Here is a 26,193-nt window from a genome sequence, read left to right on the forward strand (position 1 = left end):
CTGCCCCCACAGCATAAGCCAGGGGAAGAGAGGACGCTGCTCACTTTGCCCACGCACGGGTGCAAAACCTGGAGCTGCTGCCAGCTCCCACTCATGAGCATCTCAAAACTCCAAAATCTGCGCTGCAGTGCAAGAGGTGCAGAGCCAGCTCCCCTAAGAGTTTGAGGGGTGCTGAGCAGTCCCTGTCAGTGTTGCTGGTGTAGCTGTCTCTACCCTATGGATCAGCTGCCTGCTGACAACTTACAAGGGAGAAGGAAGACAAGTTTTTAGCACGTCTTCCACCCGCAGACCTTCTTCATGAAACAGTAAGTAGGAGCTTTCTTTTTCTGTGAACATCCTTTAGCTAAACACTTTTTTGTAGCAGGTCATGTTGATAAAAAGGCAAGATAGAGGAATTTTAAGGCTAGTAACTTTTTAATATGCATTAGCATTTACATGAGTATTTCCTTAGCAACCTATAAAGCCTAATGAAACCAGAGCTAATCAAACCTGAATTTCATTTGTTATCCTCAAAACCCCAGCAGTCTTTCCTCTATTATATTATACTATATGATACTGTAATTATGATATAGTATACTCTACTACAACAGTCTGTACCTGATAAAAAGATATATAGATATCTATATATCTATATATAGATATCTATATTAGAACTTTCTTTGTGAGTTTTTAATGCAAACTAAAATCAAAGTTTTCCCCATTGTTACTTATATTTTAAATTCTGTCACTTTATTTTTATTTATATATATATTTATATATATATTTATTTATATATATAATATATATATTATATATATTATATATATAATAAATATTATATTATATATATTATATATATTATATATATTATATATATTATATATATTATATAATATATATATAAAATATATATATTTATTTATATATATATATTTATATATATATTTATTATTATATTCTGTCACTTTTCCTGCTCAAATAGATTTCATTAAACAAGAGCAAGGTCAGCTGCTGCATGAAATACGCAGTTGAGCTTCCTCTAAAATAGTATTTATCACAAAAAGAAAACTTGAACGAAGACTTACTTACAAGATATCTTGTCAGATATGTATGTGATATTAAAGCAGCACCGTAGCATATACTTGATTAGTGACTGTTAACAAACAGATTTAGTCACTCCAATTTTGCAGGTGGTGGGTTTTTTCAATAACTTTCCTCCTGAATGATCTGTGGTACCTGCCCTGTCCACTACACACACACAAATGGTATCAACAGCAGAGCAACGGCTATGAGTTAGGTGGCTACTTATTTATTGTCCTTTACTATTCACAAATGCAGTAATGGCATGGACACATCAAAAGGGAATAAAACAGACTTTTCATAAATATTTGGGCTTTGTCTCTTTAAAAATATTTTCCTTCTCTTCCTGGAAGAACAAGCCTGTAGATTAGTTTTTAATAAGACATTGTGTCTAGTTGATTGGATCCTTTCAGCAGTCAAGAGACTGTATCTGCAAGAGATTCCCCTGAAGCTCATTTTGAAATTGAAAATATTTACTATAGAATTGAAATAATATTATGGGGCTCAGAGCAAAGATTTATCTATTATCTCCAATGGATGCAATCCTAAGTAGACCTTTATTTATTTCACATCAGTCACATTGCTTTATCACTGTGAGAGATACAGAATAAACTTATTTAAAAATATCTCAGACTCTCACCCACCAACTACGCTTTCAAGAAAGCAGTTTAGTACATATATTCTTATATATCAACTAAAAAGGTATTGTTCTTGTCAGGCAAGTTTGGAACTGACTGGGTCTCAAATTCTCATTTGGAGATGGAAGGATGGGATTTTCCTACTGCTCATACAGAGAGGGGACTGAGAAATGTACCAGAAGTAACTAAAAAACTTCTAATATGCAGTGTGAAGACCCAGATCTGCTAATAGACAGGGAGAGGAAGACATAACTGCCTTTTTCCAGGCTGTGATTCCTTGGCAGCCACAGGCAGCCTCCCAGCCACTGCTGTGATCCTGCTTTCTGTCCCTGGCACTCATCTATGAGGAGCTCTCCGAGTTTGCTAAGCCAAGATACTGACACAAAACTGTAAGTTCAGGTTTGCTTTCTGCTCACTCAGTGAACTGAAATGGTTTATTCAGGTTCAAAGAGGACAGAGTGAAAGGAGCAGAGGTTGCATTAAAGGTCAGTGTTTATTCTTGGCTTGTGCTGTTTGTGGGGTGATGGCCACATCCTAAGTAAGCAGAGACAGCGAGGGGTGACACAACATAGGAGGAGCCCATGGCACAGCACACATGACATAATGCACCCCAACATTGTTGCTCCTCAGATACACTTTTGCTTCAGATTTCCTCTTGTTACACTGCCTTGTTTTCTTTTAAACAAAAAAGAAAAAAAAAAAGGAAAGAAATTTCAGGTGCAAAAACTTCAGCAGCTCACCTTACATCACAATATGACCTCCTAGTCTGACGCTCGGCACAGCTCAATAGATTTTTAAATAGCATGTAGGTAAGTGTAAGTAGACGGTCCAAGAGGTTCCTATTAGCATATCTTGGGTTGGTTTTGTTTTGTTTGTTTTTTCCTCTTATTGTAAATGCCCTTTGCTTCCAGTATTGGTTGAAATTTTGCTAGGCATGGAAGAACACACACGTAAAAGATATTAGTTAAAACCATAGATGTCATCTCCCCACAGACTTCAGGGATGTTGTATTCAACACAACTCCCTACAGAGAGATTACAAATAAGTTCACATATATTGCATTTATGATCTATCCACACATAGCAAGTTTCCTCTACATCCAGTACTAAAAGGATTACTCCTCTGCAGGAAAAATTATTTTAAAAACCCAGAAAAGGCTGTGCTGCTTTTGACTCCTACCATGACTTCTGTTTGCAGACACTCAGGTTTACCACATGGTATCCCAAACAGAAATCCCTAAAGGATGAAAACAAAATGCATTTGGGCCACACCCATAACAGCACATACATCTGTGCTCTCCAGCCCCGTGCAGCCTCTCTCATGCCCACTGCACTAAGGCCCCTGGTCCCCAGGCACAGAAGCAACAGCCACTCTGGCCCCAGGACAGCCCCAGACTATTACAACCTCCAGAATTCCTCAGGCACCTCTGGAAAAGCATCCAGTGATTTGGGTTGGAAAGGACCTTAAAGCTCATCTAGTCCCAACCCCACTGTGCCATGGACAGGGGCACCCTTCCACTAGACCAGGCTACCCTGAGCTGCATCCAGCCTGCCCTTGAACACCTCCAGGGATGAGGCCTGGACCAAAATCATGCCATAGATCATCCTAACAGTTAATAAAGTGACCAAATCAAAGACCAGTTCTCAAACTATACTTAAACCATATTTTTTGCTAATAAAGACATATCCTTGGTGCCTGCATACTAACAGCAAATTCGATTTTGGCAAGCTTTAAGTTTGGGGGTTTTTTTCTCCTCCTGCTCCTCCTCTTAAAATTTAAGAATGCTTTTCCACATTTTGGCCCTCTTCAAGGCCTCACATTAAAAGGCAGAGGTATCTCAGATACATAGAACTAAAGAGTACCCAGTTAAGTTCCCTCCATATTTATTTAATTCATTCCAAGTGAGTATGATTCAGGGAGGGCAGGGAAAACAATAGGACTGAATCTGGTCCTTTTATATGCAGCATGATGAAAGCTTTTATGGTACACAGGAGTGAAAAGCAGTGATGTCTCACCAAAACACTGCAAGCTCCTACAGCTCTCAGCAGTAAATTCAAGAGCTGATGCACTGGGTGAATTCTATTGCCAACAATTAAAAGCACACCAATAGCTACTTTCAAGTAGGTACTTTGAAGTAACACACTTGGGCCTCTCAACAACTGTTGGCTTTGCTTTCCTGCTAGACACAGCCATAACTCCCATGCTTGTAAGAGATCTGATCTATGGAAACCTTAGAGCCTACTTTGCTGAAAACAGAGATCTATAGAAAACTACCACTTGAGAAGGTGGTTGCACTACAGACAATCATAGAGGAGAAACCAAGAGTTCCAAATGGAATTAAACTCAAGTATCAAGTATGATACTAAAATAAGTACACAGAAAAATCATCAGTGAGCTACATGCAGGGAGAAAACCATTAGGAATTTTTAATCTTAAATATTTACCTTCCCATTGTTCATATCTTTGAGAAACTCCCCGTTCTTAAACAAGTTTGGCATTTCTCTTTTGATACCATCAACATACTCTAGAAATTATTAATAGACTGTTTAGAAAAATAATTTAAAATAGTGAGGAAAAACCAGGAGAGGATTAAGACTGTCGATTTGAGTACCAGGTGTCCTACAAAAAGGTATTATTTTCTTGCTGGACATGTCCAGGGGCGGCTCAGTGCTAAAAACTCAACCCTCTCCCCACCTCCTCCTAACATTACTCAGCCCAACATCTTTTCCCTCATCAGGCTTATCCTTATCACCATCAATAATAATTTTCTGCACAGCAGAAGTATCACTAGGCTTGTAATCACTGCCAGGCTCCTCTGGCAGAAAAATCACTCTCTGACTCTAACAGCTTTAGAGAGGCTGTGACAAGCATGGCAGTGATATGTTGACAACCATTTTGAAACGTAAAGAGCTTGTTATGGACATACACTAAAAGAAAAATCCATTTACTTTTCTGCTTTAAAAACATTTATTTTTAAAGAAATATTATTCATAGTTAAGTCGGTAAGAAAAAGAAGTCTTTCCATCTGTAGCAAAGGAAAGCAGTTACAAAAAATGATGGAATAGGTTTGTAGAGTATGGTAGAAAAATATGTCTAGAACTAAATGGTTTTTTTTAGTGAGTAATACTGAATTTGTGGTGGGGAGGGAAGTGCACAATGTCATTTTAATGAAAAACTATTTGTTTGAGCAGGCTGACTGAAGTATGGGATGGCTTGCTAACTCTACAACAAAAGAATATTCCCTTGACTAGAATTTCAGCTACTGCACTGAGGGGTCCGGGCAATGCCTGGGTACAGGAGCCAATATGGATTCAGAGGAAGGAACTGAGGAGCATCATAGGCAACGACAGTCACTGTTTCCTTGCATATTTCAGATGGAAGAGGCTAAATAAAGATGATTTCTATCGCAGAGTTGAGACATGTGCCACTACAACATTTTCAGAGTTTGGGAAGAAACACACATCAGGCTATGAATCCTTTATGTCCCCTCAAATTTTGGCTAAAAAAAAATTTAAAAATCTGTCTTATTTCTTCCAAACGAAGTAAGAGAAAATAAAAAAAGCTATGCTGAGGCATAAAATCAAGCTCTGCCCCGTATGTTGGACATTTGTCAATACCAACCCTAAGCCCATACCATCAAAGCCCTTCAGTAGCACCTCTGGTAATTATTAGTGATTTACCACAGTAGGCAGGTCTTTGTTGAGCACAGAAAAGTGTAACGAGGTTTTGGAGAATAATCACTGGGGTAGTTATGGGCTTAGGCAGTGCAAAAACTCTGTAAAAGCTGGGGAAGAGTCAAGTATGAAGGGTCCATCAGAGGTATAACTCCTAAACAATTCATCTGCATAGCCAAATACAAGAGAAGAAAGTATCTCTCTGTTTATATATATTCTGAATGGAAGAAAATCTAATTTTCTTGCAAAATATTAAGACAAACAGATTTCCAAATTCTCCAAACATACCCAACCTATACAACAACCTTACCTAAAGATGACCTGAAGATTCTTTTTAAAAAGCTACAAACTGTTCTTAGATTCTGTTTTCTTTCATTTCAAAGATAGAATTTTTTTTTCCTTTTCTCTCTTTCTTCTCACTTCTTAAATTTTTGGTATCCCAGTGGAAATAGCATTGAACATCCAGAAACTCATTATACCACAATTAAAAAACAGTTTCATTACCTATTTCTCACCATATGCTCAAGTAATTACAATCAGTGTTAAAATATTGTAATTATAGTTTGCAAAAAATTAACTGTATGACAGACACTTCTTTGCCTCATATTTTAGTAATGCTAGTTATTAATTATTTGCACTTCTGCAATGCCTAAAGGCCATTTCAGTAGGAAAATACATGTAGTAAAAAGACAGACCATGAGGGATCTCTTTTAAAAACTGGGCTGTATTTTTCTTAAATCCATCTCATCTGAGATCAGAGATATCAAGCTATACAGTTACCATAAAGCATTAGTAAAGAATAAAGTTAGATTCTTATATTTTCATGTTTTGCCACATTTAGTTTGAATTAATTCTCAATTCTCTGACTTTAATACATGAAACATTAGAAGGACTTAGACCCCTAAGGCTACTTAAACCGCTACATTTCTCTCCTGGCCCTTAACTCTGTTGGGACCTTTTTCTCAAATTAAAGCAAAAATGTCCCTCTTCTGTATACATTTCCTCATTTTTTATTTTGGTTCTTTAAATTCATGTTATATTTTTTAGAGCTATAATAAATGGGGGGGAGGGGGGGGAGGGGAATTCCCCAATGTGTACCACTTTAGAGTCTCAAGAAACTACACGCATATATGTAGCACTGCACTATGCCATATGAACAAAAGCCAAGCCCCAATGAAGTTCTAAAATGTGTAACTGTTTTACTTTTTCCATAAAAAAATGGAATTACCCTTCACAGACTCGCTAGCAGAATCAAGAACTCACTTATCCTTTTGCACTCAAATTATAAATTAATTGTAAAAAAACCTTTAATGAAGATAAAGCATCAGTGACCATTGTAAACTATATGTTTCTTTCTAATTGTCAGACTCTGCAGAGAAATCCTTATGACATCTAAATGCAGATTTCAGCATCTTTGTTTCATACAGATGTATTAAGTGGTAAGTTGTCATGGTGGATGACATGCTTTTAGCAGCAACACAGCACAAAATTATGTCTTCAGAGTTTGATTTTTAGCATAGACAAATTGTTCCAGAGAATGAAATCTCCTTCATTCTAATGTTTGACAGTATTTCTAATATTTATCTACAGTATCTGCTTTTTTACCCCCATAGGTGGGTTAGAAGGGAGCGATGGTTGTTATTGTTTTAGTCTTAAATAACAAATGTCTAGGAAGACATTCCTTTTAAATATTTTCTGATATACCAATTTTTTCTGAATCATTTAGTGAAATTTTCTTAACACAAATGCATAAGAAGGTAATAGCAAAAGTTACCATAACACCTCTGCATGGACCCAATGAAATTTCTCTACACTGCAAAAAATGAAGTAGTATTTTCTAATCTGCTTAGTCTTTAAAATTGTTTCCTATGCGTTGACCACACATTGGCATATTCTTGCACACTCTTCTGTTAATTTTCACCACATTTCTGGCAGACACACTCTTGAAGTTGCATATATACATATAAGAATGTATCTATATAAGGTCTAATCACAACAGAAAGGACCATCACTTCAAAAATGAAACATATTCCAAGTTTTCCACTCTGAAATGAAGAAGTTAGCAAAAGCAAGATAAATTCACTGAACTTTCCAGTACCTATAAAGACAGATTACCACCAAAACCTGTTCTTAATGATGTATGATAATTTTTAGTCATGACCTGATTCTGTAATCCTCCTAAACTCTGAACTCACAGCAGTTCTGGGAAACAATGTTCCTTTCCAGGCTTCATAAAACATCACTTGAAAACAGTTTAAAAATTGAAGATCATCAACTTAAAATTAAATTCTACCCTACATATCAATTATCTATGCCTAAAGAGTAGGAAGCAAGGTACTCAATCCTTAATAGACACACCTTAAAGACAACACATTTAAAAGACACCAAAAGCATTTAGTGCATTGCTTCCAAGATGCAGAATACATGAGCCTGATCTTATGGTTACCTTATAATGAACTCCAGTTTCACTGTGAAATTAATAATTATTCACCATTCCATGAATTTAGGTTTAAAATCTTCACGTGCATGCAATTTCATTTTAATTATTTCTTTATTAGGTCCAATTTCATTTTCCCTTTGGAGTAAACTTTAGAAGCAGATATGAGTGTTCAATACCCCAAATTGGGGCTCAGGAGACCCTTCTAGTGTAGCAACAAGCTACACTAAAATGAGTACCAAAAGAGGAACAATATTCCAGGGAGGAAGATAACAGTGGTAGGGATGCAGTATGGAGTGGCACAGCATCGCTGCATGGCTTTACTCTTGAGATGACCCCATGTCAGCATGGTCAGGTCCACTGAAGCTCCTGGACTGAAACAATTTACTGGGCCTTTCATTTCCCACAAAGAGTTTCTCAAGAACCTCAGTGTCTAGGTTTTGACAGATGAAACTCAGTTCCTGAAATCAAAGACATCTCTGGAAATTGAAGTCTAGCACAAACCTACCACTGCAGCTCCTGGCACTGCAGATGAAATAAAAATAGGGAGCTGCTTGAAGGCCTCTGTCAGATTCCACTGCTTGCAGGGCTTGTCACCTTTCGAGAACAGAATCTTTGACGGGGAACACTGATATTTTGGGCTTTTCCATCTTCTTGCCCTAAGTAGAACTTGCCCTTCAGATATTTGGTTCTCGTTGTCTCAGACAGCAATAAGATAGTTTCTGACCATCATAGATGGTTATTGGGTTCTTACATAAGAAAAACTGCACAGACAATCAAAGTGGAAACACAGAGCATTTAAAAGCTGTCCTTCACAGCCAGTAGTACCCGGGTCACCTTTTCAGTGATACCATAAGGCCAAGATGACCTGGGTAACTGTGTCAGAAACACCAGACTTGGGTATGGATTTACTAAAACTGGCAGAAAAGGAGCAAAAGTAATTATGGATAGGTTAACTGGGAGAAGGACAAAGACAGGAAAATACAAAGGTGCTGAAAAGGAGAGTGAAAAAAGTAAGAAGTCTCTTGTAATCAGGGCTGTCTGAGGATACATGTGGCAACCCTGTGCTCCACCCCTACAGATTTAATAAGCACGACAAACCAAACCCACTGTTCTGATAATACCAGAGGGGCTGAACCCATTTCTGCAGTCAGGAGAATAAGCATCCTGCTGTCACCTCAACAGGATCGGTACTCACAGAATCAACATCTTCCCAGTCCTTTCCCATTACACTGCTGTATCCTGTCCACTTTTATGTTCTATATCTGTTAAAATCACACTTCAGGAAGGAGAGTGATATTACTGTAGTTAAAGCTGTTATGCTGTCACTACAAAAAAAAAAAAGGGTAGTTAGATTTTCCATTTGATTTCCAGGTTGATTTGACATTCAGAGCATTTTCCTTGCTTTGGTTTATGATGGGACCACACTATATAGAATTGTCATTCAATGAATGACATATTACTGATTTAGTTTCATGATCTTCTATTGGATTATATAGTCAGGAACACAGCATGAATTTTATGCTAGCTAATGAAGTATCTGGTCTATTAAAACAAGATTTCAATTAGAATTTCCCTTTTTTTTTTTTTTTGAAATGTACTCTTTTTAAGACTACATGCTTGAATTTACTTCCAATTTGCTTTTTAGTTTACTGTGTAACCATGGCTACTTCTATCTTAAATGGATTATTCCTGTATTTAATGGACAATACATATGACCTGGATCCTACAGTTTGCATGTTTTTCCTGATTAAGCACCCATAGATGTGAACAATCTTCTGACTAATTTTGCCAAAGATGCAGAGGATTACTTTGTTTTCTGTTGCAGACACTCTCAGGATGACCCTTTCATTGCAGAGTTAACCTATCTGAATTACCAACCCATTAAATTAAATGAATTGTCAAAGCTGAATCTGACAATCCTGTACAAAAAGCTATTCATCAAGAGATTTGTAATGCAAGTGAACAATGAGAACTTAAAGTAGCAATATTAAGGTCGGTAAAAGTAGTGCCAATTAGTGCTGTAATATTTCTAATGTCATACTTTTGCAGCTCCTAATAGTGCCATTCATTTAACATGTTCCGTAGGACATGGGCTTAACCTGAAAGCTTTATGGCAAACATCAGGAGCTTTGATATAGTTCAGACTGCAATTTTTCCAGTTTGTATTTTCAAAGATTAGCTAATCCTTCTATAAATTGCATGTTCAAATATAGCCTCTTAAGTACATGGACAGAAAACTCCCACAGCTGAATTATCCCTCAATATCCAGCCATAATACATGTAATTCCCACACTGCTCTGTAGTAACTCCAGCAACACATTAACTCTCCTTCCTACTGCCTCTCCTCAAAATGGTCCAGTTAGTCCAAAAATGTCTTCAAGACCACTTTGTTTTGTTTGAAATGTGGAAGCTACAAGCAAATGGGAGCGAACCCACACCTATATTGTTGCTCTTGACTTCTTTTCATTTCAGATACTGGAAGTACCTCATCTGCTTACTCCCGATTTTGTTGCCAGCCCCATCCAAAGACTGTTTATCAATCCTCCAGGTGTTGGTCTGAAGTCCTCAGCACTCATACAGTGCATCCTGATGGGAGTCAGTCCCAGGATCCTAAAGGGTTTGGTCACTGCAACCATTCCTAGGCCATGGACAAGGTGATGTTTTTTTCATCACAGACATACATGGCACATGGGAACTGCCACTCTAAACATCAGTATTCTCAACTTCAGTACTGCTTTCACATCTTTTTGTCCCTCAGGAGACTCAAAACAGTAGATATCAAGTATTAGGATAGCACTGACTGCAAAATCTCACTCCTACTGATAACTCACTCTAAAACCATGGATGTTTCAAAGAGTTTTTTAAGAGGAACTGAAACACAAGGGAATAATCTTGAGCCCTGACCATGCTCTGCATATACCTCTGCATAGAAACGATGCTAGTGATTCAAACTGCTAATAATTTTCACCCAATTTACTCTAGTAGCAAAATAGTCTAGACTTTCCTAAAAAAAAGTCAGCACAAGTATCAATAGCCCTGTCTTAATGTACTTCAAGGATGATACACTGTGTGATTGAACACACAGTGAGGAACGACAGGAAAATATTTAAGATTTAATCAGGCCACATTTTCCTTCCTGAGATTAGTTCATTAATCTCTTCATCTCTTCAAAGCTGTCACAACAGGATTTTTCTTCTCAACTGTTTATTTGTTTAAAGAACAAAGAGATATATAAATCATTATTTTCTTTTTCCCTCCTCCCCCCCAAGTTGTCCAGAATATTTATAGGTTCTTCCAGATCAGGCAGTGTGTCCTATAATCACTGAAGATATGTAAAATAAAGTCATCCTATTAAACTTTTGCCTCTACATGCCTCTACAAGCTGCTTTGGTAAGCTCAAAATAAAACCAGACAAGAATAAAATGCATTAGTCCATCATATAAACAATGGAACATTTTGTTTCAAAAATTCTGAGCATTTCAGTAATACTTTTCAGGATTTTTTTTTTCTTTTTCATTCTGAGAAAGAGAAAAAATTTAATTTCACGTAAGAAAAAAAAAACAAAGTTTCATACAGAACTCATGAAAACACCCAACAGAATTTCCACAAGACTTACTCTCTGCTGGGTTACCCAAAGACTTAAACATAAGCTAATAGAAAGATTTTGTAAAACTGTTAATAGACTAAGTTTTTTTTTTTTTTAAATCATCAGCTAAAGCAAGCTTCCTTCTTCTATTCATATTACAGGAAAACTGTGTACTTATATTATTTACTATTGCTATAATTTTTGTCATTAAACTACCATTTGATGTCTTCTAATTCTTGGTTTGGTTAGTGAACAAAAAAAATACAGAAATCATTTTTCATTTCAATACATCAGTTAAAAACTTGCTGAATTTCTGCATAATTTAATATAGAATATTTATAGCTTCAAATGAATTAATCACACAGGAAAATTACAGACATCATTAGTCAATTATGCATACCACCACAGGGCGTGCAAATGCAAGACTCCAATCATACAAGATGTCTTCAAGTGTTACTGAAAAGAGCTTTAAAAACCATGGGCTAAAGTCATACTTGTCACAAATATCTGAAATTCCTTGAAGTTTACAGTATTGCTCTCCAGTGGAATGAAACAATTTACCCACTTACCTCTAAGCTTTTTGATAATTTCATTTCTAACAAATCTGATCTGTTTGTAGAATGTAAATACAATTAGCTCCTCAAGTACAGATTGTTTGGGGGGGTTGGGCACCAGAAGCTTTAGCTGTATATTTGATTAAATTATTTCCTTCACCTGTTGCACATTTCAGTGCAATGGCAGCTCTTTGGAGAAAAGTGGGGTTTGTGTCAGAAAAGATTTTTTTAAGATATCCCGTAGAGCCAAAAACTCATGGTTAGATGTGTGTAATTAAAATCTTTATCTAAAGGAAATAATTAAAAGTTTTGTTACTACAACATTAAATTTAAAAGCTGGGTACACAAGTAAAGACATTTAACTTTGCAGCATCACTACAAGTGCTGTATTCCACTAAATATAATCAATCAATTGGGGTCAGCAATTCCCTTGCTTGCTTTTTGGTGTTAAAATGTCTTTGGGTCACAGCCATAAGATCCAAAAATTGCAGTGCAGAGGTAGCTCATCCAATTTGGAGCAGGACAGAGGCAGGACCACACCAGGGCCCAAACCTGAGGCCGCTTGCTCTGGTACATCCTCTGTACACTGATACAGATATACTTCTGCTTCTGAACCTAATCTTGTTGCAGTCAAGTGGTTTATTTCTGTATCCTGTTCCATATGTGCTGGCCTCAGCAGGATGCCCCATTGCAGGTGTCCTGCCACAGCACCGCTGCTCAGAGAGCAGCACTCTGCACACCAGCTACAACAGAGCATTCTGGCTGGCAGACCCTCCTAAAAGGCTGGGGATGGCAAGGATGGAGAAACCTTCACAAAGCACCTTATATGCAAGAATAAACTACCTCACAAGCAAGGAAATACAATCAACCTCTGCAGAAAAAAAGAAATAACAAAAGCTGTGTTTGGCAGTGCAGCAGCACTAAAAGAAGAGATGATGAAAGAGTAAACTATGATTCAAATCTAAATGACACTACAAAACTTAGACTAAATTAATTTCATAATTTTTTTTTCCAGAGTTGACCTTGTTGCCATCATCTTGATCCTCGCAGAAACACAATGAAATCTTTTGTGTCTTTAAGCGATCAAAACACCTCTCCACGGAAAAGGTTGTGGAACCATGGAATCATTGAGGGTAGAAAAGACCTCTAAAATCATCAAGACTAATTAGTGCTGCATCCAGAGACAGAAAACTCACATGACTAAGCTGAGATAGTCAGGCTGGCACTGGGTGTTGAACGTCTAAGCTGTGAGACAATACTAATTCTTCATGTTTTTCCTTAAGCTGTTTACATCAATATTTTCATAAATTATGCATCTATTGAGCAACATACTGATTTAACTTGTCTGGAGAAAGACAGATCTGTGTTTGTGGAAAACTCCTATTATAGTCTTCTTTTAATTATTCCTCAAATCCTCTCCTGTCACTACAGAAATAATTTGTAGTTGTTCGAGGAGTTTAAGGTCAAAACACCACAAAGCCACTCAGTCCTAATTCATTCTCTAGACTACACTTTTAACCTTTTTCTTTTGCTTCTACTACTCAAATTCAGATGAGTTTTAAAGCAATGATGTGGTCTTCTCTCTGTGGCACAATATAATTGTATTGAAGCCAAAGCACAGAAGCCCTCAATGAGATTAAATTCAGTTCTTCATTTAATCAATTTCACATGGAATAGATTTTTACCATCTTTCCTCTTTCTACTCTCTTCAGGTAAGTTTACTTTTTCTTTTCCCCCTATTATTTATATTATCAGCTATTTTTCTAGTCATATATCTAAATGTAAAAAGATAAAACAGTGAAATTAGTGGCTGTCTGCCCAGTCCAGCTTCTGTATGAGACAGAATCATAAAGATTGGTTACATTGTGTACCTTTGCATTAGTATCTAGAAAAGCAACTAAGCATTCCAAGGAATTTGCATTTCCTTTGGTTACTTCTCTCTGTGCACAGACTTTTTCAGGTGTTTCAGAGTGACCAGGCAGAACTGAATGTTTTACATAAACTTGCCAACAGAATGTAACACTGACTCCTGAATTTGAAAACATACTACAAAGACAAAATTTCAAAGATTTTTCCTCTCACTTAATGCATAAGCCAATAAACCACTTAACATTAAAAATTATTCAGCCTAACTATGCTGCAGAGGAAGACACTAAATACCACTGCAACAATAAGTGTAAAAAATGAACTTGTTAAAGTTCACAGGAACAAGGAATTGAAGGTTGATAGCAGTGTTAGTACTGAGACCCTGCACACATCCGCCAGCTGAGAGCACAGCTTAAAAGAGGCTATGTATAAAAAAAAAAAAAAGTAGCATAAGAACTGTGACAATTATTTTATGAGGTACTTTCACATTCTGTATTCAAAATTAGATAAATCTATTAAGAAGACAAGGAGAAAGAGGGGGGGATGTCTTCATTTTGCATGATGTACCACTACAGACTTTGAGGAAAAAACTATAAAATTACCTGTTTCATACAAATTTTCTGAGTTTTGACATGTTTTAGGCACACTTGAAAGCACACAGCTAAGAAATAGCTTTGTGTAACATCCACTCAGAATGGTGGAATTCACTATGAAGCCAAACGTCACTTTATTAGAAAAGAGGAACATGAACAGATTAAGAAGGAAGCTCAATAAGCTCATACTGTAACTATACAGATCTTACCACGCTGACTTTTCTTCAGGTGCAATCGTTGATAGAAAGAAAAAAAAGTTACGGAATAAGTTCATTGGTTGGGGAAGAAGGAAAAAAAAAAATTACCAGAGGTGGTACTTTACTTGGGAAAGGTCCTATAAGGCATCAGATGGCATTCATATTTTCAATTACAAACTAGGATTTTTTTTACAAATAAAAAATTCAATTTCAAAATCTGGAAGTGCAAATATTTACAGGGAAGGTACCTGCCCTAGTATTTCTACCAAAGTTAGTCCTATTAAAAAGAAATTATAATAACGAAATAGTGACATTCTTTCATGTTAAACTCAAGCGAATCTCATCAAAAACACCACCCTGTAAAATATCTAGGGTTTTATACTGAAAGTTGAAGCGTTTGGGAATTTTAAGCTCAGCTTTAGCAACGAAGACCTTGAAAGCCTCCCTGCAACACCAGTTTGAATTTTCGAGCCTGGTCCTTAATTTAGCTGTCGACCAGGAGATGGCAGCAGTTCCCACTGAATTTATTTACATAGCTACGAAATTACAGCATATTAAATCCCAAACAAATACGGAGCATATGCAAATTATAAATATGAAATCATAAATCCTACAGATGCTCTTAAAATATAATTCTTCATCAGGGAACTGTATTATATGTGTATTTCTATTTTACTTGCATGGTGATCATTTGCTTCTGGGTCACCTTCAGAAATGAATTAAAAATTGATGTATTTTCATATGTGGTGGCATATTCTTTGCAAGTCAGAAACCGATGATTTATTCCCTTATTTATAGATTCAGTAATAATACACTGCAGAACACGGAGTGATTTGTGGGTAGTGGTGGATAAAACTTCTAAAGTGTGATTTACTGCTGTAAGGAAACATCCACAAAGTCAAGGATAAAGATAGGGTATGAGTCCTAGGTATGAGGGTGTTATCAGTCCAAAGAAACTGGACTGAGGGGCAATAGGGGCAACATAACTGCACTAGTGGAAATAAGGAGCAGCCAGAAAAAGTGAGGAGACCAAAACACAAAACAAAGGAGGAGCTCTGTAATCTCTCTCAAAGTTAAAAGCTCACACAAATCCCAAGAAATACAATTATTCCACAAACTTGGGCCAGCAGACTTTGTTGTGATTTTATTTTTCCACCTGTAGAAAGATCAGCAGCACAGTCCAGCTGAACCAGAAGTACAACTGCAGCTTTGTCACAGTAGGAACATGAACCAAAGGCTGGCAATATTTAATGCATCTGTTCCCTTCTGATGGAAAGCACGGAAGAGTGGGATCATAACCGACCAAAGGGCTTTTTCCTCTCCTAACCCTAGACAGATAACCCTGGCTTTGCTCTCACGCTGGCTGTTAGAAGGCAAAGAGTTCTGTGGAACAGAGGCAAAGCCATCCAACAAGGAAAAAAAAAAAAAAAAAAAAAAATCTGTCTTTCAGCAATGGTGCAGACTTTCAAAACCCAAAGGCAGCCCCCAGCTCACAGAACAAGGACTGTTTCCCACTGACTCCCCATGGATAACACTGCTTTTGCATACCCCAGGTGTCTGAACTCTGATGATTCTCTATATGATTGCTCGAAACATGCCTTGGTATCAGCCTCTCACTGACCTAGATTTGCTCCCATGATATTCAGAGTCTTTTCTTGGTTAGAGCAGCTCTCTCAATGCACCAAATTTATGGATTTGGGGGGAAAAATAAAAACCAAACAAACAAAATATCCAACCAGGAAAGAAACTTACTTTGTTACAAGCTGCATCCCAGAGAACAGCAGACTAGAGAGTTTGTCTGTTACTTGCAGAAACAAACAAAAAAAAGGCAAATTACCAGTCTGTAATATTTCAGTTCCTTCCTTTCTGGCTCATACAGTCTTTTTGGCTACTTAATTTAAGAAACTACTAACAATATTAACGTAAATGAGAACATGGAAATCAACCTTTAACAACTGAATGGTCTCCTATTTTACAAATTGTAGGTAGCAAGATAATTGTGTCTAACACAGGTTGGAAGGTTTAGCCATACTTGCAGATGGCATCTGATGAAAAATTATGTCTTCATGATGATATATCAGCGGTCACTCGCATTTGCTAAGAGTGCTAGACCTCCAAAAAAAAACCTGCAGAACAAAAAAAGAAATACTTCCACATCCTGCTCTCTTGATTTTTTAAAATCTATTTATATTTAAATCTGAGAGTGCCTAATCTGTCCTACCTGATGAGGCTGAAAGCTTGTCACATTATTTCTTTACTAGTTAAATGAAGCAAACAAATGAAGAGCCTGCTATAACACGGGCTAGAAAACCACCAGTAATGTGACAAGAACAAATTTTTAAGGCCTCTTTCTCTGGCCTCAAAAGGAGACACTTCATTATTCTGGCAGAAAGAGAGGCCAAAAGAAGAGACGATCGGCTGACACACCGTGCAGATGACAGGAGGGTTATGCTGTGTAGGCAGGTGGAAGCATTCTGAAGAAGGGGCAGAACTTACAAACACCACTTGTGAACAACCACATGGTGAAAGCACCTGCCAGTCCCTCAGTAAAGCGATGTACATCTCTGTGCCTGTCAGATCTGTCTCAGTTTGTCTGGTCCCCTCCTTGCCACACGAATTTATGCAACTACGAAATCTTGCAGCACCTTTACAAGGCAAAACCATCACGTGCTTTGTTTTGAGATTAGCCAGCTCCAGTGTACTCGGGACAATCCATAAATCCTGCTCAGCACTCCAGGTGGTGGAAGCAGAAGCAGCCTCACAGACAGCTGCAGCTGTGCAACAGGTATCAACCCAGCTACAAGGGAAGTTGAAGCTCACAATTACACATCGCGAATCAAAAAGGGGCTTTTGATACCTAGCTTATTCACATTAGCTAGAGTTGGCTAGTTTTTCCCAGAATGCCAAAGTTTTTCTCCCTATGAATAGGTTTGGTTTTCTTTCCAGCCCCCTGCCCCCATGTTTGCACAATACTATTATTTAGAATTATCTTATACACCAACACTGAGAAGAAACAAGAATTCTGAGAATTTTTACACTGTTACATTTTTTGCCAGAAATAGAACTTTTATAGTAAAGCTAATCTTCCATAATGCATCTCACAATGTTCTCATCAGTCGTTTATAATTACATGGTTTCTGACACCTGCTGTTATTTGACTTCTGAGGTCAATATTTTCCATTTATAACACTTTACTGAAATAATCAAAGTATTATCTTCTACTGGAATATTTTGGCAGTTTATTATTATACTAGAAAAGTGACTTCAACAGATCCTAAGAAAGACTTTAAGAAGTTCCTCTCTTTGTTCTCTTGAAAGATTAAATATACTATGTTCACACATTCTGAATCTTGACCACTTGATAATGAGTGGGATCATAATATTAGTAATTACTAATATTAGTAATTGGGGCTGAGGCACAGAAAATTTTGATAGTTTTTAAGTTTTACTTTTCAAACATAATACTAAACTCTTGGGGGGGGGATGCCAGGTGCCTACCAAAGTCACTCTGTCACTCCCTTCCTCATCTGGAAAGAGGAGAAAAAAATGTACTAATAGGCTCCTTTTCCAGTTATCATCACAGGCAAAACAAACTCAACTTGGGGAAAAATTATTCAAATTTATTACCAGAATAGGGTGATAAAAATTAAAACCAAATCTTAAAAAAATCTTTTCCCCCCAGCCCTCCTTCCTAGGCTCAATTTCACTCCCAATTTTCTCTGCCTCCTCCTCCCCAGAGGCACAGGAGGACAAAGGGGCTGTGGTCAGTTCATCACACATCTCTGCTGCTCCTCCTTCCACATGCTATTCTCCGGCTCCAGTGTGGAATCCCTCTCACAGGAGACACTCCTCCATCAACTTTTCATAATGATATGCAAATATGCAGACTTCTATGTCTGGGCACTTAAAGACTTTGGAATCACAAAAGCAGATGCTTTAATTTAAACTTCTGTCTCGAAAACAACACTTTTCTTTCCTTCCATCATTCTCCTCTCAATAACGAACAACACTTATGCGGGGCTTTGGCAGCTTTTGCTTCCAGAACCTTGATGTAAGGAGCCCAAGATCACAGAGATACTCAAATAGAAAAAGTAATTCCACCAAAACCTTAGGAGATCAATAGCTAGTTGTTTGCTTTCCTAGAGTAAAATGGCAAGTATCTGATTTATTCAAATGCGACAGGTAAGTGATAAGAGAAAATGTTCACTGTGAAACACATTGAGATCTTTCTTTGCTAGGAGGCAACTGCAGATATAAACAAGTGACTCAGCCTCCTGCTAAAAATGCTATTTTCATCCCTGCTTTTCAAAAGGAGCCTTTTGTACAAAATCCACACATTATTCAGCTTTACTAAAATGAAAAATAGATGCCCACTGTCATACAGCTATATTGATTATGAGTGAGAATGTGATCATTTTGCATTAACTTGCCCCACAGCACTGGAGCTCCATCAAAGCATCAGAAGGAAATTAATGCTTTCATATAGAGCCTGAGAAAAATATGAGATGTTGCTCACTTTGCCCTCTAGACAAAGAGGTATATGCCAGTAGCTGAGAGGTAATAGCTTTCAGAAAAGAACATGAACTCTAGACTTTTATTAAAATCATTATTTAATGTGCAAAAAATAATGAAGCCACAGCCTTGGCATTTAAAACAGCAATTTGTAGTCATTACATCTTAGATCATGAGGCTTATTTTGTAAAAAGCCAGTCTTTCTCAAATTAAAAATTCATCATCAACTCCCACAGATTATGTAGTCCTTTAAATGATGCCATTTCATACAGATTTATTCCAGCTAAACAAAGAGCCAGTAAAGTGGCACACATAAAACATCAATTTCACTGCTCTCTCTCTCTCTCTCTCTCCAGAAAGACCTATCTACTCCTTAGACTGTTAAGAAATCTCACAGAAGGGTTGACTAATGCATGGATATTTTAGTAATTTCACCTTCCAGGGACATTTTGTATCTTAATTTGTCAGTCTCCTTACCCCCACTGTAGATTGAATGGTAAAAAGTAACATTCAACAGAAGGTTTCTTTCTTCTCTTTTCATACTTAGAATGGCAGTCCATGAAGTGAATGACAGTAAGAAGACATCAACTAGCCTAAGTGATCCCTTCTAAATGATGAGCATTTAATCCATTATGAATATTAGATTTTTGATGGAAGAAATAGGCAGTTAAAACTTGTTCCACTCCAGTAAAAATCCTGTTAAGAACTTGCCTAGCAAAATGATGCAGCCCTACATAACTGATGTGTAATTCTGTTTGATTTTCTTTAAGCAAGAAGTGATTTTTATTAGATAAATCCTTTGGTCTGACAAGAAGTTGCAAGATCACACACCCTATGCCTTACTAGTGGAAGATTTTACTTGGTAACTTGGAGAGGTGTAAATGAGATTTACATGTGTACCAGCAAGAGAACAAAAATGCACTGCACGTTTTCTCTCTTTCCTGCTTCAAGACTTCCTTTAATTACCATTTGAGCTATAACAGTGTCAAGAAGTTGGGATGTCTTTTGAAAAGAACATTGAAAGAGTCAGTTCCTCCCACAAATTATTTTAATATATGGACCTGAATCAGCACGTAACACCACCTGTAATTTAATTTTTGTGTTGAACAGGCATGCTGATTTCAATCCCACTCTTTTCAGCAGAAACAATACATTTAAATTAACGTGTTTCAGAGCACGTCCTCTACTGTCTTCCAAATGTCTACTCAAAACACCTCTCCCACAGATGGCAATGCAGCTTTTTTTATACCCTTCTGCAAACTCTACACCTACCAGATAAGATTGTAATTAGGGGCTAAGCAAGAGGCTAACAATGTTTTATCAAGGGACTACAACATTGCATTTGTTTCCATACTTTCTATCTAACTAAAGGGCTTCCTCTTTAGCTGTATCTGCCAACAGCTCTATCCTGGACTTACCTCCAAATGCCTGGGGCATAAACTTTCTATTAACCCTAGAGCAAAATTTTTACTCAAGTTTTGCAGAATCCTATAACGCATGAAACTTCACAAAAATCCAAACTTACATTGCAAGGCCAACAGAAGCCACACTCACTAAACTGTTCTTTCCCTGGGATTTATGCAAAATGCTATAATTCCAATTGGAAAATAACTTTTCAATAAAGAGAGAAGAGTGTGGGAATCTGGAAAAAGACTGCAATACATATGCAGCCTGTATGATGTAAAAACGCGCTTTGAAATGTGTTCTGCTTAGAAACAGGCTGGTGTACTTGTCATGACAACCATTTCAGGAAGTTTAAAAAAAAAAAGGAAAGACCATCATGACAGACAGTTGGCTCAAAAATAATAAAATGAGGTCTCTGATAAGTTCCTATAATCAAATTATGCCAATGCCCATCCAAAACTAGAGTCTAAAAATCTCCTTGAGATACTTAATCAAATATACCACTTAAAGGAAAAGTGAAAGTTAAGAAATTTAATCAGTGCTGCCAATTGGAAAGATATAATCTCATGGTTACTCACAATACTTCAATTTGAACAATTTCAGAGTGAAGTTGACAGAACTCTGTACAGTCTCAGAATGCTACTCCACAGGCATCAATGAAATTTAGCTCCATGCTTTAATAATTCATTATCAATGAATCTTAGCATCTTTAAAGGAAAAAGGAATATCATAATTTTTATCCAAAAAAACAATCAGAGAAATTATGAAAATAACCAGTACTTTGATTCAGGAAATGCTATCCTTAAGAGTTTGCTTAAAACTTAAAGTCTAAAGTTTCTCTCTCCAAATTGTCCTCAATTATTCTCACCCTAATGGAAGCTTCACCTTCACCTTCCTGTATTTAACTGCAGAGCTGAGAAAAATATAATGAATATTGACACAATCTGTAGGATAGAAAAAGTAACCTCATCTGGAAGAGCCTGCAGAGGAGACTGGCAAGCCTGCCCCACTCTCAGAACAGTTTAACATGTTCCTTACCCCTCCACCACAATGTTATCAAAAAAATCTTAGAAATCAAAGGACCTCTCCTGAATATATCTAACAGAGTGCTGAATCCTCCAAGATTAGCATCTATTTAAAGATTTTACATGCTGTTCCTCATACGCACCTCCTAATTACCTCCAGTTATATCACCACAGACTGACGCAGGCAGTTGTACAAGAAGGCTGATGCTCATTTTTTAAAAGAAGTATCTTTATATGTAATCCAAACAGCAAACAGATAAAATTCTCCTTTCATATTGCATTATGGCTTGCTGGGTATTATTGCTATGAACGTTAATGTTTAAATTCCAGCAAAATATTAAAAATCAGGCTCTTTTCACTATAGGAAGCTCTATTGTGGGATTTTTAAGCATAAAAATATGAAGAGCATTAACAGAGCTGTGCTGTATCAAAGGAAAAATGAAATTTTAGAACCATAAAAAGGGGTTATTCATTAAAAGTAAAACCACTGAACTGGTCAGACAGGATTTATTTTCACTTTACTCTTTCTACATTGAGCTCACCTTTTCTCCCCAAGCCCAACAAACATTTGAAATGATTATATATTCAAGAACGGTGTATTTGCTGAAAGACAGACAAATACTTCTCTAGCTTGAAACTCAATTTGTGGTTGAGTGATTAATGTCATCTAGGCCTTGCAATTACACAAGTTTGGATGTCACCCAGGGGGTTCAGGTTGTCATGCCAGTAGAAGTACCTATATTTCTTCTCAGTTCAGTGCACACCAGGGCACGTTTCCCTAGATGGAGTACAGGCTCCCTCTATAGTTACAGTCTCACAGCCAGCATTGCCTGGACCGACTGCAACAGCTTAAATTTAAGTTCCTGTTTCTTTATGGCAAAGCAAAAAGATGAGCAGCCACTCCCGTGTAATCTCTGTTGTATCACCTGCCTTCCAATTACTAGTCTCTGATTCCCATCACAATTACTTTTTCAGAGGTAGTTGCTAAATACTATCCAAAAATATACCACAACAAAAAGTGATTAATCAAATACAGAGTTTATATTTAGTAACTTCGATCAAGTCTTGCTTCACATTAACATTTCAGATGAACTCCTCTTTTATCGCAGCCTCATTAATATTCTGTTAATATCATCATCCTTAATTAACAAGTAGTACATACCTTTTGTTCTCTTCCCTGCAGTTTATTTTTTTTTGCATTTATGTTTTCACAAAGTGGATAGGATACTATTTGCATCTCCTATAGCAATCCTATCTTCTGTATATGAAAGCCTGTCACCCCACTTGTCTATTAGTCCGTTCCAGGCCAGGATCTCCAAACCAAATGTCTGGCCACTCCAAACCAGGTGTTTGCTCCTCTGCCAGGCTCTGACTGATAAGAGTGGCTGTGTTTCTACTAAGCGCAGCTTGAATTTTGAAGTGCAAAGTAACCTGCCTTAGCCTGGCTGTTTTCCAGGGGAACGAGTTTCCTACCCACATTTAACTTGCTAACCTCTGCACTTGAAGTTCCTCTTGCCATGCCAGGCAGGTGAACAAAAGTGGTGAATTTGCAGTGGCTCATGCCAGCTGTGCTTGCAATGAGCAACATGCAGAGGGACTGTGAGAAACACTGAAGAAAAAGTTTCCTCATCTATATATCATCTGCCCTTTACAGCATGAGTGATTCAGTCCACTTCAATGCAAAAATCACATATACCAGGTTAAACCCCTTCTGACAGTTGTTGGTCTTTTCTCCAAGAAAGAAAAAGAAAGCATGTGCTTAGTTAGGGACAGCTAAACAGGTGTTTCAGGCACAGCTCCCAATTCCCGTGAGCAGTCGCATGCACCCTGAGGAGAGCCCTGGTGAGGGTGTTTGGAACTCCTTCCAGGACAAAGAGATCAGGCCTTTAAATAACTTCCTTGGCTTTGTCCTGCAGGGGCTTTAAAATATTTACATACCAAATTCCTGGATCTCTGAGAGAAGCCAAAAACTCTTCTGCACCCAACAGGAGAAACTTGGATTCCCTCAGCTCCTCTTCTCCCTCCCTCCCAGCTGGCAGCAGGAGCAGCGGGTTGGACAGCCTATGCAGATTCCCTGCCAGTATGAATCTCTGCCCACCCCAATTACCAAGCACGTCTTGATAAGGCATCTCTCACATGTTGGGTGCTGAGGCAGTCAAACACCAAATCCCTGCCCACAAAGCTGGTAAAGAGCTTCTGGGGCCACACCTGAAATAACACATCCCTCTGCAGCACCTCAGAGCCTTGCAAACCCTACTCACTGCCTCACAAAGCCTCCTGTACCACCAAGGCATTTACCCATTTGCTCTCCTTTGTCAGCTGCCATGTGAGCCAGTAAATCCCTTCCACACACAGTCTCAGCATAGATATCTGAAAAGACTCCTTGCTTGATCGGTTTTTATGGCTGAAGCACCTTCAGCATCATATCCATAAGAGACAAGAAGATAACTTAAGGCTCAGCTTAGGTATGCAGTCCTGCCTGAAACGTTATGAGTAACTTTGCATTCACTGATTAACCCTCTCAAATGATCTTTCTGTACTTCCAGGAACACCACTGACACAAACATGTCACGTGAAGGCACAGGAATGAGTTTTGAAACCCCAGCAATATTTTTAAAGAGAAGACTGAACAAAAAAATAAATTGTTTGCAATTGCCATTTCATTTGCTCCCTCACAATGAGGTAAAAATAGTAACATTTAAAACTTCAATTATAGAATCACAGAATGGCCTCGTTTGGAAGAGACTTTAAATATCATCCACTTACACCTCCTGTGCCATGGGCAGGGACACCTTCCACTAGACCAGGTTGCTCAGAGCTCCCTCCAACCCAGCCTTGAACACTTCCAGGGTCGGAAGCAAACACAGCTTCTCCAGGAAATATGTTCCAGCATCCTCATCATCCTCCCAGCAAAGAATTTTTTCCTCCCTTCAGGCACTGGAAGGCCTCAGGTACTAATAGCTATCCTTTATTTACTGACTGTGCCCATTTCACTGAAGCCTGGGTACATTTATTGGATAGTGCAAAACTAACAAAAGTTGCAAGTTTATATATGTTCCAGTCCACCTTCCCACCCAAAAATATCAAGCTCCTTGAAGGTAATCTATTAATTTATTAGCAATGTTAGTATTTCAACTACTGCAGAATTGTAATTCCTAACAGAAATTGGAAATATAACCAACTTGCTATTCATACATGGTGTAATTACCTTTAAAAGAAATATTGCAATAAAACCTACACACAGTACCACTAACAATAATAAGTGTCAAAGTGGAAAAAAAAAATCTGATTTAGGAGTGCTAATGTGGGTAATGGATCATCATCTACAACAAACAATAGCTAGCAAAATAAGTTTAATTTTATGACCTTCATCCTTAAGACATCATCAAATAATCACCAAAACTTTTCAGGTTTGACCATAAGACGATATTCATTTTTATGGAAAAAAATCTAGGGAAAAAAAAGGGTTTATAACTGGCATGCAGCTATTCTAAAAACCAAGAGCTCAGCAGCAGTCAGCTGTTGCAGCCTCGGGGTGGTCTGTATTCATGATTTCTGCAATGGAGACAAAAGTTTCATCTTTACACACAAAGCATGACATTTTTGCAGATTACACAAAACTGAGGAAGTGGCTGATTCACCAGAGGGTTGTGCTGCCATCCAGAAGGACCTCAACAGGCTGGAGAAATATGCTGACAGGAACTGTATGAATGGGAAATGCAAGTCCTGGGGAGGAATAAAATCCCATGCACCTGTACACCAGATATCTTAAGAAGGTCCTGGGGGTCCTAGTGGACACCAACCCAAGCAGTGCAATCTTGGAGCAAAAAAGGACAAACAAAGAAGGACAAAACTCCTGAGCAGCTAGGCAGAGGGTAGAGATCCTTCCCCTCTGCTTAGCTCTGGTGAGAGATACCTGGAGTTCTGGGTCGAGTGCAAGACAAATTCTGGAGCGAGTCCAGGGAAAGACCAGAACGATTAAGGCACCAGAGCATCTATCCTACAAGGAAAGGCTGAGAGACCTGTGACTGTCCAGCCTGGAGCAGAAAAGGCTCAGGAGATCTGATCCACGTGTGTTCATACCAGAAGCAGGCAAAAACGAAGAGGCAGCCAGGCTCTTGTTAGTGGTGCCCAGTGACAGGACAAGAAAAGATGGACATTAACTAAAATAGAAGCAATTTCACCTAAGCACAAGAAAGCACTTTCCTCCTGTGAAGGTGGTCAGACACCGGTAGAGGCTACTAGAGAAGTTGTAGAGCCTCCACCTCTGGAGATACTCAAAACCCAATGAGATATAGCCCAGAGCAACTTGCTCTGAGCAAGTGGTTAGATTGTGTGATCTCCAGAGGTGCCTTCCCGCCTCAAAAAAAAAAAAAAAATAAAAATCACACATTAAATGGTCATCTATCTCAGTTTACTCTTTTTCCTGCCCTGACAACAGTCACCAACTAAAGTAAAATAAACACACAGGCACACATCACCACTCAGAAAAAAAACCCACCAAAACAAAGCAATAAAAACAAGAACAAAACCACAACCCAACCAAACAAAAAACCCCAACTAAAATGAAGGTAAAATCCACTGAAATTCAAGGAATCTTATCTCAAGTAGATGAACTTTTCTATTCAAGGACTGTAACTACTGT

At 37.9% G+C, this 26,193-nt stretch overlaps 1 protein-coding gene and 1 long non-coding RNA gene across 2 annotated transcripts in view; one reads left to right on the top strand and one right to left on the bottom strand.

Annotated features, from left to right (window-relative positions):
- LOC116438286 lies at positions 1-25,927 on the top strand. The gene is made up of 4 exons (XR_004237660.1): positions 1-305; positions 10,284-10,465; positions 12,967-13,663; positions 25,158-25,927. It is a non-coding gene; the product is annotated as an uncharacterized LOC116438286 (long non-coding RNA).
- Positions 1-26,193, bottom strand: part of ROBO2 (roundabout guidance receptor 2) — a 1,045,807-nt gene that overhangs the window by 951,063 nt on the left and 68,551 nt on the right. The window lies entirely within an intron of this gene.

This window comes from Corvus moneduloides, chromosome 2 (genome assembly GCF_009650955.1).
Source record: "Corvus moneduloides isolate bCorMon1 chromosome 2, bCorMon1.pri, whole genome shotgun sequence".
Classification (NCBI taxonomy): Eukaryota; Metazoa; Chordata; class Aves; order Passeriformes; family Corvidae; genus Corvus; species Corvus moneduloides.